The sequence below is a fragment of the Glycine soja genome, chromosome 7 (genome assembly GCF_004193775.1).
Source record: "Glycine soja cultivar W05 chromosome 7, ASM419377v2, whole genome shotgun sequence".
Taxonomy (NCBI): Eukaryota; Viridiplantae; Streptophyta; class Magnoliopsida; order Fabales; family Fabaceae; genus Glycine; species Glycine soja.
The window spans coordinates 2,972,740-2,986,404 of NC_041008.1; positions in this window are offsets into that span (position 1 = coordinate 2,972,740).

The window sequence follows — 13,665 nt, forward strand, 5'->3', positions numbered from 1 at the left end:
TGTATATATGGACCTGGATCTGTTTGAACCTATTCTTTATTTGATTTTTATTTATTGAAAGTTATTTTATAGAGGAAATTTACAAAAAAATAAGAAAAGAATCGAACATTATTTGATGAAATGATTTTGAAGGTTGTTGTTCTCATTTACTAAGGGTGACAATCTATATATTAGCCGCGATAAAGATCTTGTCGACAGAAAATGCATGAACCACACATTGCACAATTACTATATAGGCTCATCTCATGGGCAGCTAGCATGGAGTCTCTGGCTCAGAGATAGACCTTGCAAGTTGCAATCAGTGGAAGAAGGTGAGAACTCAATTCCATTAATGGTGTGTAAAAGGGTATCAAAATTTTCTGGAAGACAACTATACATCTTAAAATATATTTTTAGTTTGATTTAAATATGTTTTTCATATATACAATATAATTTATTTTGATTTCATTACCTAATTTCATGCTTTTATTTTATTATTTTATTATTTTATGTTTATTTTTAGTATTTATTGTCAATTAAAGTTTGTTAATTTATAATGTGACACTCTCTTGGTCCGTCATATTATATTATGATTAAAAGAAGAAAGAAGTCGATAAATTATGATTTCTTGTTATGTTTATTTTAATAGTACATGTGATATTTTTTTTTCCTTTGAACTAAATTTTAGATGATTATTAGAAGTAAAAATTAGTCATTGTTAATTCTTCTTATTATATATATTAAATTTTTGCCTTCCCCTAACCAATTTTCTTGGGTTTGGTCCCTGCATAAGGGTGTGCTGAGAGCTAGAGGTGGATGTTGTAGTTGCAGTGATTAAATGGCGTCGACTCTAGTGCCATGGACAAAGGAGTATGCAAGAGGGAGAGACATTGCACTTGCTAATTGCTTTGAATGACTCGAGTTCGAATGGTAGCAATGCACAGTGAATTGAAATCGATAAACGAAAAAAGAAGCAATAGTTGACACTCATTCAAGGATAATAATATAGAAAATGTCAACATGTGCATGTGAATTTTTAATTGACGTGTCGAAATTTTGTACGTGGGACAGGAAATGAGACACGGTTATGGAACAAGTGATCTCGATCCAAGAACAGAATAGGAGGTTTGTCTTTTAATATCATTCTATAAATTTATAAATACATTGCATATAGAATGTGTCAGTCTTATGAAATTATAAATGATCACAGCACAGAAGCCACAAAGTGATGATAAAATAAGCAAGGATATGCCTCATTCAACATTTATTAGAACTAACAAAATGCAACATACAGAATGTACAAAACTAAGTTTGGGTAAACACTTTTCAGTATGTTCTCATCGCACAAAAAATCATGTCATAAATTTGACCATAAAACTTACTGAAATAAACTATGAAAAAACTTATTTTAAAAAGCTTCGCCAAAAAGATAATATGAAAATAAGCTACAAACAACTTATAGAAGCTCAAAGCTCTTCCAAACGTCCCTCAGGTGGCTTGTTTGGTAATCTATCAACAAACACCCGTGTGTAACTTAAGTGCCAACACATATATGAATTTAACATTACATTTCTCAATCCAATTGCATATATATATATATATATATATATTAAAATATACAACTCAGATATGAAAATCAACATACCTGAGATTTGTAGTTCCAGAGTGTAAACTTGCTAGAATTAATCCTACATTAATGATGGTAACATCACACAATTCAGCAAAACATCTAGATATCAACTATTTTCATCATATCTTTCTAATCTCTACAGTAAAAGAATAATGTCAACAACGTTCCCAGATAATAGACACTATCATTAGACACAAAATGCTCATAAACTATCCTTAATTCCTTATAGAGGTCATGCTTGAGAAATACCAAACGTTGAAATCATTTCTAAATATTCATAATGAGCAACAAATCATAAAACTGGTAATAATTTTAGCTTCATATCCTAAAATAATTCCACAGATAAAGTCACAAAGAACAGCCACGGTTCTCTTGGATGTAGATCCACAAACCTTACTCTCCTCAATGATCTTCGTTCATCAAGCTTTCGTTGTTCAACCATGGTTCTCTTGGCCTGTTTTTGCACTATACGTCTAAGCGATGTTTTTTATATAAAAATTATCATGCTATATATTTACTTTAACAATGAAACTACCTAAGAGCTAATTCTTAAGTTTAAGAATTCTATAGGCTAATTTAATTAGAGATGCTTTAATGGAGTTGTTATTCTCATTATCAACTATTTTCTTAAAATGTATCTAAACCAACAAAACTACGTACCCACCTTCCTTTCCTATACACCTTCCCTTTTTACTCCTCCGCTTTTGACTGGAATGGAATTATGATTTTATTATGTTGAAATCTTGGGAACACATGTAATTCCATTGTAATAAAAGAAGTGAATATAAAATCTAAATGGAAATATGTTTTAAAAATGTACACTCATAGACAACTTTATTAATTAAAAAAGAATGAGAGGAACTACATAGTACTTACTGTCAAAATAATTTTTAAAATGTACACTCATAGATGACTTTCTTAAAGACGATGTTTCGGGTTGACATTTGGGCCAAATTACCCTTCAAGAAAACACACTGACCCAAGTGAGAAAAATCATAACAGATAATATGATAAAACTGTATCACTTGAAAAATAGTAGTATTTCATAACGAGCGTATATAGTTCAGTACAAACATATCATCCGATCCATGTACAATGGCATGCACTGTGGGACTATGATTCTTTTTCTTTTTCATTCAATTGTTAATGCTATCTTTGTTGAGGAATAATATATAATGGTTGAATTTAAGTTCAAGTTTTTTTTATCTAACTATTTTTTCTCTTGTTAAACTCAAAATAATTCAATGTACACAAACGTTGATGTTAAGAAAAGAAGATAGTGTAAGCAATAAGAGTTGTTATGTATTATATTTTTGTCTATGCTCTTGTCTTTCATTTTCTTCTCTCCTCTTTCAATCTTTGGTCGTCTTACATCAATTAAAGCATTGTTATTTTGCTTTTTATTAGTAGTTTTTTTATACATTAATAATTGCACTAAATTCCAACAATTAAGTGTGTTTGATTTAAGATTGAATAATTGATTCTTAGTTTATTATGCAATCAAGGGAGATAAACTAGAAAAATTTATATCAATAGGTTATAAATAATCACATAAATTAACTTGATATGACATGACTTAAAATTTTAAGGTTTAAATTTATGAATTTTCTCTTTACTTATTCGATGTTTAATTTTTTTATTTTTATCCGATTGTGACTTCAGCTCACACTTATACTTTATCAAAATTTATAAATAATCTTAAATAAATTTGATATATTTCATTTTATGTTAAAAAAATTCATAATTAACTTTGAACCCAAAATTATTTTTGAGTTGAGATAATTTTGAATAATTTTTACGTTAACTCTAAAATTTTATATTGAATTTCACGTTAATTTTAGAAGATCAATTCTATTCAAAGTAAATTTTACGAACACATCCAAACACACTTAACATTAAAGACGCTTATTAATATTACCGATACATGCCTCGCCTGTTTCAGGCAATGGGATTATAAAAAAATTGTTTGTTACTTTGTTGGAACTAAACTAAGATTTGCTGTGTTGTGTTCAGTAACCGCAAAGAAAAGCTATAGAGAGTTATGCTTTCTGTCGATTGATGATTATGTTGATGGTACCAGCTTTTAACAACACTATGCAGATTCTTTAAGCGTTAACAATCACTTTGCATCCGATTAGTATTGGTGCTTTAAAGACATGCAATTAAATAAAATATCTTGAATGTTGTCGGCATTGTTGAATTAATGTTGTGCTTTCTGCCATCATCTTCCGAATAAAGTTTTTTTTATATATCTACAATTTAATTAGTCACTTTTTTCCTTGGTAGTTGCTGTACTCAGCATTTTCTGTACAAGTCCCGTTTTAACTTGTCAGTTTGAAAAAAAATCAAATATAGTAATTAATATTCTCTTATTGATGTCTTGCAATTTTCATTTTCTTTTCAGATCAAGTATATATGTCTTATTATAAATAGGAAGTATTCATCAACTTTACTCATAATTAATATAGAAGAATCTGACTTTTATTTTCACGGGGGTAAATATGTTTAATGCAAGCAAAATGGAATGTGTAATATAGGATTGTATTACATGATAAGAAAATATTTTGAAAATTTTAGGGTGACCTGAATTGAGGCCCTTAGTATGATTATCTGTTTATATTATTATCATACTTTTATACTATTACGTCTCATAACTTTTTTTTATTTATGGAATACGTCTCATTACTTAATTACATCATTTACATGTCAACGTACATTCCTAATAATTAATTTATTAAGTGGTGTTTCATTTAACATTTATTATGTTTAATTTTATTTTTAAATTAAAAGCTATTTTTAATTTTTAGAGATCCTTCAGCAAGCAACCAATACGATTGTTACCTTTTGCCCCCACCTTTTTTTTCCCATCACACTACCCCTATTTTTTTTCTTTAAACTAAAAAAGATAGGTTCGTTAAAGTTTCATTTTCATTTCGAAATGTATTAAAATTCTTTCAGAAACTTAATTCCAAAGTATCTGTAAATGTACTCTAAAATTGAAATTTCAGAAGTGACTTACAAAATATTTCAAAATTATTTTTTGTAAAATGATCAACATTTTTTCAAAAAATTAATTTTAAAATTTAGTAAAATAATTTTAAGTTTAATTTTATATAGTTTGTAAATGTGTATTGGAATTAAAAGGCTAAAATAATTATAAAATATTCTAAAATTAAATTTCCAGAAAATATTTAATACATTCTAAAATTAATTTCCAGAATATTTTTTTAAAATAGGTTTTGAAAATAAAATTCCAGAAGATATATTTTGTAACATTTTATTATTCATAAGATTATTTTTAAAATAAAAATATTAAAGAAAACAAAGAACAGTGCAACTGCAAATAGTGAAAAAGTTACACAACATGTAATTTTCAACTAACAATGCAACAAAGCCGTGGGCTTGAAAAGCAAAGGGCCCTTTCTGACACGGCCCACATTGCGAAAACATCTCCAACAGTACAAAGGTTTTCAGAAAAGGAAAGTAAAAGATAAAAAAAGAAAAATATTAATAATATATTTTTTAACATATTCTTTTCTAACATGCTCTTTATTATTGATTAAAGTTTATTAGATATTGAAAATTTTTATGAGTTTTATTTTTATTTAATAAATCTCCCAAATTTAAATAAACAATACATGCAATATATGTTAAAAAGGATGTATTATAAATTAAAAAGAGTTGTATTTAACTAATTGATTTGACATAGGTAATTAATGTATTAAATTTAAGGTTAAATCATTCGAATAATATCAAATTTAATTCTTAACGAAAATATTTTTTTATTATGTTCGAATCAAACTTTGAATTAGTTATAATCGTCTTCTCATTTTCACGATGAATGTGTGAAAAAAAAATTATACGTAAAGACTTAAATAAAAAGAGCGCAAATGATTTCAGACATTCATCGTGAAAAATTATACTTGTAAGAATTGAGTTTTGATTATATCAACGTGAAAGTTCATTATGCTTCGTTTTCTTACCTTTAGTTTCTACACAAATCATAAAAACATGCTTTATAAAGTACAGATAAATTAAGTTCCACCTAAAAAAAAATACCTCTTAATATATTTTCATGAAATCGATACAGAAATTAAATAGAATAAGGTATTTGTTCTACCTTTATAAAGTTGTATTCTTTATGATAAGTTACTTTACAATCATTATTACTATCCACGAGATATGGCCCACATTACAAACTCAGCAGACCTTTTTGGTAACATGAGATTTTCGAACCCTCGGAACACACTTGTGAAAAAAATATACAGATCATTTCATTATTTTAATGGGAGATTAATTAGTTTGACACATGCATTTGGTAGCATCATAAAATACATTTTTATAAAACGAAGGATATACATTTCTTTAAAACAGGATATTAAATGATAACATGAGTAAAAATAAGTAAAAAATAATAATACAATCAAGACCGAGTTCAAAATTAATTATCCTCTAAATCTAACATATAGTAATCGCTGGCTTATCTTCATTCAAAAGTATTTCCATCCTTCAGACCAAACAAGAAGTAGGGAAGGAAAATAGGATCGGAAATCATCTTTCATTGTTTGAATCGAGTTTTATAAAATAAGAAAGAAGAAAAGAAATCACATGAATCTTTCTTCAAAAAGTGATTCTTTAATTTCAAATGTGGATAGAAACAAATAAAAAAGTGCTTGTATGATAGTATGGATTTAAAGACAAAAGTTCTCTTATTTAAGATATTATGTTATTTTATATTTTTTTTCTTTCACTTTTTATACAATCAAATAATAAAAAAAATATTTTTTTATTTTATTTTTTAATTTAATAATCATACATTGATAATATAAAATAATTTTATATTATCATTCAATTACAAATCATTAATAATATGATTTTTAAAGAAATTGTCATAACAATTAATAAATTTATAATTGATCAATTATGATTAGGAGATCATGTTTTATACGACAAGTGAATATCTTATTCTCTCTTTTTGTTTTACCAAATAATTTAAAATTACCTAACTTTCTTCTATTTATGCTTCCTTCTTTTCTTTTCTTTTTTTCCTTTCACTTCTTTACCTTTCATTTTCATCGACCAAACATACCCTAAAAAAAGTTATGAACATATATGCCTAAAACCAGTTAATGTCCAATTCACCATTCCCTTCTGCCCCATGGTTTCCTTACAGGCCAGATAGAATGATTGAAGCACCCAAAGTACCATCATGGTTTTGCTCTCTCATCCAAGTCTACATGCTCTAAATTCTTGAAACATAGTACCAAAGCCAATCACGTCCCATCTTTTCCTTTGCAAGCATGTGACTCATGGTCCACTGACATGATGACAACATATCTTCTTCACAATTGATCATCAACATTAACTCCAATATATTAATGCCATTGAAATCATTCATATGATAATGTCTCTTCTACGGAACTAGGTGGACCTCACACTCTCTTCATCAGATGCCAAGGCCCTTGAATCCACCGTCACCTTTAACCCTTATATATGTGATGTACTATACCAATTGTTTGAATCATTCTGGAACTATCATAGCCAATATAAACAAATATTAATTACGCTTCTATACATTAATTTTACCCATGTGGTACATTGTGTGTCATAAATTTTTATTTCAACTCTGACTTTTGAAGCATAAAAGATTTTGGTGGAATTAAATTACACGCAAACGTAACGGCCGGACCATAATAATAAAAAATAGAGTACATATATACAATTAAACACACTTAATTAGTTGAACTCTAATGCTTTATCATAACTTTGTTCAACTTAATTAATTAATTAATTACACTCCTTTGTCAATCAGGGACACGTAGCAAATAAATATATAGTATTGTTCATATCCCTACTAATATTCTCTATCTTATTATTATTTTATTATTAATCACGCCAGATAAAAACTTTCATATGGATGTGGCTATAGACTATAGTGGCTAATATTATATCAATTCAATAGGAGGCTTCGATCTCTTTCTTCATCAACATATATGTTTAGAAAAAGCTAACCAATTAAATCGGTACTATAACCATTGAGCGCGACATGACAAAGACTTGTTGCTTTGGTATCTGCCCTTTAGAGACGAAGACTCGCGGGATGTTCAGCTGTGAGTTTGCCTTGGTTTTATATTGGGTTGACATGAGTGATTAAAGATAAGTTAGTTCATATCTTTCTTTTTTATGAATCCAAGTTCAATTACTTCTTACATAATTATTAAAACCTTATTTGATAGATAATCTTTATAAGAGAGAAGAGAGATCTATTCATGTTTAGAGATTAGTTAAATAATTGTAATTGAGTAAAACTATCTGTGATATAGAGCTATGTATTAATTTTCTAGGTATGTTACCATGCCTTTAGCGTTGTGCTCGTTAATATTGAGGGTATGTTTTCATTATATCACACTTCTATTTCATAAAAAAATGTAATTTTATATTGTTTCATATGACTTTTTTTTTCACGAAAAGTATTTACTGATTTTATATATATATATATATAGATATTTAATCTTTGTTGAAAACTTAGTTAATTATCTTCTTTTTTTTACAAAAATTAATTATCTATAATAGTATCTCTCTTTCCTATTAGATTTTTTTCATTTACATGATTGTTATTAAAAGTTATATGACTTACCAAAATGTATATACTGCAAAGTGTAATCAAGTCATATTTCATATTCAAGAATCCAAACTACTTTGGAAAGAAAATCAAAATTCAGTGTTTTAGAATTCCTTAAGAGGTAAGATTTCTTGCTTAAAGATTTTCAAATATGGAATCTAAGAGTTGCTCTCTTCCCGTGTGATGTTGCATACGGAAAGAAACAAAAAGAGTTTTCCACTGTACAAGAAAAGTGTATCTTTCACTTTATTCCTCCCTTCTTGACAAGAACCGAAGAAACAATTAAACCAAATAGTTTTTTGCTATAAGCTGAAGGCAAACATATTTTAATGCATAGCAAGTTGGCATTTGTTCTGTTTTAAGGAATGAGTCGTGTGGCTCTCAAATTTCAGTAGAGGCAGAGACAAAATTTGTCATACAATATTCGTAGTAACCGTTGATGGTTCTTTTCAGCTCTTTAAAAGAAAGAAAAAATTAAAGATAGAAAGAGAGAGTTAGATTTATCTTTCGTTGCCTGTGGTGTTGAGTGCAAGCAGAGTTTGATCACTCACGGCTTTTTCCAAGTAACAAACATGGTGTTAGGCCATGTACAACTAGAGCACAACACTTTATCACTTTGTCGTATTTTTGAAGCATAAATTTTGAATAAACTCTTAGTCTGTAGTTAATGTTTGGGATAACATATATTTATATTTATATATATAATCAAGGACACTGGAGTAGTTTTAAGTTGCATGTACATGCTAGCACAAGTACATTGTTATCTATTCTCGCCCGTTAATAATAAGTTTATTAATGTTCTTTTGTGTCCCTAACTATTAGTGTAAACTCGATCAATAATGTCTTTTTGGTAAAATACATATGCATATTATGTCGTGTTTGCAAGAATGAAATTACATTTGGTGTCATGTTATGATTTATAACTGAATTGAATGTGGTTTTGGCACCACAAACAAAGGCACGAATATAATTCCCGACCAGAATCATAATGAAGATCGAGGTACGTATCTGAAGCATTATTATTGATTTATTTTTGTGTGTGAATAAAAGAAAGTATAAAGCAAAAAAGTATCGATTTCTTTTCAATACTTTCTCTGATAAATGATCCAGGTTACTTTTTACGCAAGCATGATTATCACTCAATATATAATAAAAAGTTGCAGTATTAAAAAATATAAATAAGGGTTAGTTATATTTTTAATTCATTTAAATATAACAAATATTAGTTGCAATCCTTACAAAAAAAAAATTAGTGGTTTTTCAATTTTATAAATTTTAAAAGTTTTGCAGTCAATTTTCTTTTTAAAGTTTTAAATTTATAATGATGTGACATATATCTAAACATTGTATATGAACAATTATTACTAGATGATATATGATACATACTCAATACATATAATTTCTTAAATAATAACCCGAAACTTTCCGCGCCCTATTTGCTTTATTTCTAAAATGCTATGTTTAATTTAGAGGATAAAAATAAAATAAAAAAGATGAAAATAAAAGAGAAATTTTTAAAATAAGCTAATTAAGTAGAATATAAGAGATATAAGACCACATGGAGCTCTTATAATTTATTCTTTATTTTTTTTTATCTCAATCAAATACAACATTATTATAAGCCTTGATGTATTGCAAAGCTTTAAAAGGAGGATGTTAATTAGATGAGCAATTCTCATTTCTATTATTATTATTATAAGCCTAGATGTATTTGATAGTTAGACCTCACAATGTGATTAAGAATTTATCTGCATGCATGGTGTACAAGTATTTCAGGATTTAACAGACTTCTCCTAACTGTTACAGGAACAATAGAACTAGCAAAATTACCTTCAATTACACATACCTATGAACTTATAATTCGAGAGAAGAAAATAGAGAGATCACGATTAGAAAAATAGGTTAGCAGTTGAAAGGGTTTAAATAAATCCAAAAACTAAAAATCATTAATAGATAATGAAACTTCCAACTCATGATAAAATAAATTTAAAAATAATTAACAGAATTAACTAATGAGATTTAAACTTTTAAAATATCTAACAAATAATACAATTTTTTTTAACAAAACCACGTTCAACAGGTGGTGTATCCTATTCATAACAATATATCACGGCAATTTCATACCCTAGCATCTTTCTATTCACGGTTGGGTAAAGCTCAACACTGATGGGGGCAGTTCCTAACTCAAATCAATTGACAGCTTGTGTTGTGAGGGGAATTCTCAAAGATTACTTTGATGCCTCAAATGTAGGAACTTGCTTGGTCACTTATACAAAGCTCTTTTGTATTCTTATGGGGCATAGATTTGCTTGGTCTCTCAAATTTTGTGATATTACTGTAGAGTTTGATTTGCAAGGAGCCATCCAACTATATATGTGTGTGTTGTTAAATATTGTTTTACGATTATTCATTTTTTCAATAAATAAAACACTTAGTATCTTGCCCTCTCACCGTTGCAAATTAATAAATATAGTACAAATTTTGTCCAAAAAAAATTTATACATGCATCAAAAAATTCCTACACCACTTTTATACTTGATAAGTTCATATATATTTACAGTAAAAAGAGGTTCATATAAATTTAGAATTTCTTACTAATTGGTATTCCTTAATCCTTACTTTTATGGCCATTGAATGGCCTAACAGGGTTACCAAATTTGTGCGAACTAGAATTGAGTCAAAACTGTATCATGAAACGAAATAGGAGAAAATAATAATCAGAAAAGGAAGTTTTTGGTATCTTTGAATTTTAAGATGTTTGGACTGTGGAAGAAATGGACAAAAGTGTGGCAGACACAACCAGTTATTCTGGTTTGACTGAAGCCTGGGTCAATCTATGTGATAGATTGAATAAAGAAAAATGATATTGATATAATAAAAAACACATAATAATAGAAAAAGATAAAATTGTATTATACAAATATATTATAAATATTAATGTTATAGAACAAATTGCCCGACTTCAATTATTCTACCCGTGACTCTGCACATTTTGATTTTATTTTATTTTTTAAGTTCTAACGGCTACAAGGCTAATAGCCTAATAAGACAATTATCTAGCATCTAACTAATAAAGCTCCCGCAAAAAAAGGTTTATCCAGATTATAAAATGAATAAATTCATATTTTAAAAGAATGTGAGTTTAGTATTTATTGTTGATGAAATTTTTTTATTAATGAGTAATCTGTGTAAATATATAGTCTTGAAATCTGTACTCTAAGCTTAATAATCTACAAGATCTAATACATTTAAACTTTTTTTTAAAAAATACTAATAAAGCTCCAGTTCAAACAATTTTGGTAGGGCTGTCATCAATTAGATCTTGAGTCTGATATCATATATGTTACTGGTACCTGCAATGGCATAAATTCATAATCAGAGCAGTTCCTTATTTGTGTCTTCTTCAATTCCTGTCAACATAAAAATTAGGGTTAATTAAATTTTTAAAACTATGAAGTTTTGAATTTTTGTCTTTAAATTATTTATTTAAAAAATTTAATCCCCAAAGAATGTGTCATTGTTAATGTTTTCTATTAAGCAAGAAAATATCATGAAACAAGACAGATTAAATGCCATGTACATGTCACATACATATCACATAAGTTTTATTATATTTAGATAAATAATTAGAATATTATGTTATTAAAATATAAAAGAAAAAAAAAATCAATGTTGAACCCTAACGCTCTAAGCATTCATGAACATACATACAACAATCGCTCATGAAGAGATCTGTGATGCACATTAATAATTCATCCTCCTCATCTACATTATATGATGATATTCGTGACCGCTTAAGTAGACAGTTGAGTACTTAACAAAGATTATTAAGGATAGTGACTATTTATAATAACAAAAAATTATTTAAGGATCAAATATTTTTTTCAAAAATAATTTAAGGATCAAAAATTCAAAATCTTCTTGAGGATTAAAAACTTAATTAACCTAAAAAAATTATGTTGTTTCTTCTCAAATCTTTTTTCTTTCCATTAACAGCTTTCCAATATGATAAATTTAGGTCAAATAACTATAAATAAATAATCAAAATTTAAAGTCATATAATCACTTAAAATAGAGTTATGTGACTTGATTTAGAAAAAAAAAAGCACACATAATTATATATGTATTTTAATCTTAATTATTCATAATATCCAATAGTAAACATCTATTTTTCTTATTCTTTTCCACACTATTTCAAGAATTTATAGAAAACAGATAAAAGTAAAATGTTAATTTTTTTTTATTTTTTCATAAATAATTACAAAAATAAGATTATCTTTACAATTATTAATAATGGAATAAAAAATATTTCCTGAAACTAAACAAACGTGTTGTTTATCATCGATCTCTACCTTAACCTAACCTCCTTCTTGTTCCCCTGGAATTATGCGATAGATTAATGTTTTCTTCATTTCAAAAAAATAGATTTAATTAAAGCTTGGTTGTCGGTTATATTATATAGTTTTGGAATGATGTGTAATTGAAACTCAACGCAGGCAATATGTGAGTAAAAAGTGAAGCAAACATTTCTGGTAAAAAGTTATCAATTAATGAAAATAGAAATCTGAAAAGTAATTAAATAATTTTATAACTTTAGAATTTAGATAGGAGGAAAAGGAGAGATGGAACAGGTGCACGAGTGGCCATGGTTGCCGGGTGCCAGCACGTGGAGAAACTCTGCCTATTGCCACTGTACTTTGGCACATATTATAAAGTAAGATCACTATGAATTTTTAATAACGTTAAAATCATTAATTTTATAAATTTTTAAAGAAATATTAAATAATTAATAATTTATTAATTAAAAAACACTTTTTTGCTTAACAAATATAAATTTATTGCAAGATACTAGTCTATTAATCTTGCAGTTGCATTCCATCATATGATTAATTAATGATGTGTTTTGTTTAACGAATACATATTTTATAAAAAGTTAGAATTTATAACTTTTGATTAAATAATAATGGTTTGAAATCTTTCAACAGAAAATCAAATACACTAAGTTATTTTGTGTATGTTTCCAACTCGTACATAATTGTTTTCCTTTAAAGGAAGTTTATAATCTACATCGAAAAAAGAGAATCAAGTCATTTAAAGAAATTTAAATGAAATCATTTTTAAAGAAGGAATTTGTAATTTTGATAAAATGGACAATCATTTTAATTGTCATAATAACTTGGATGTTAATCATCTGCTAGATTACTAAAGGGAAAAAAAATAATGCTCAGAAGTTCACAATTTAGAAGAGATTGTACGTGGTTAGTGTCATTATAAATTCTGTTGATAATAAAGTTGAGAATGATCCAGTAACTCTATAGAACAAATCACGTGAAAGGAAGTAATTGTACGTAGCAGCTACAACTCTTCACAATTTTTTTTATGCAGTTCGCGAACATGACATGAAAGCTTTTGATTGCAATCAAAATAGCTATAG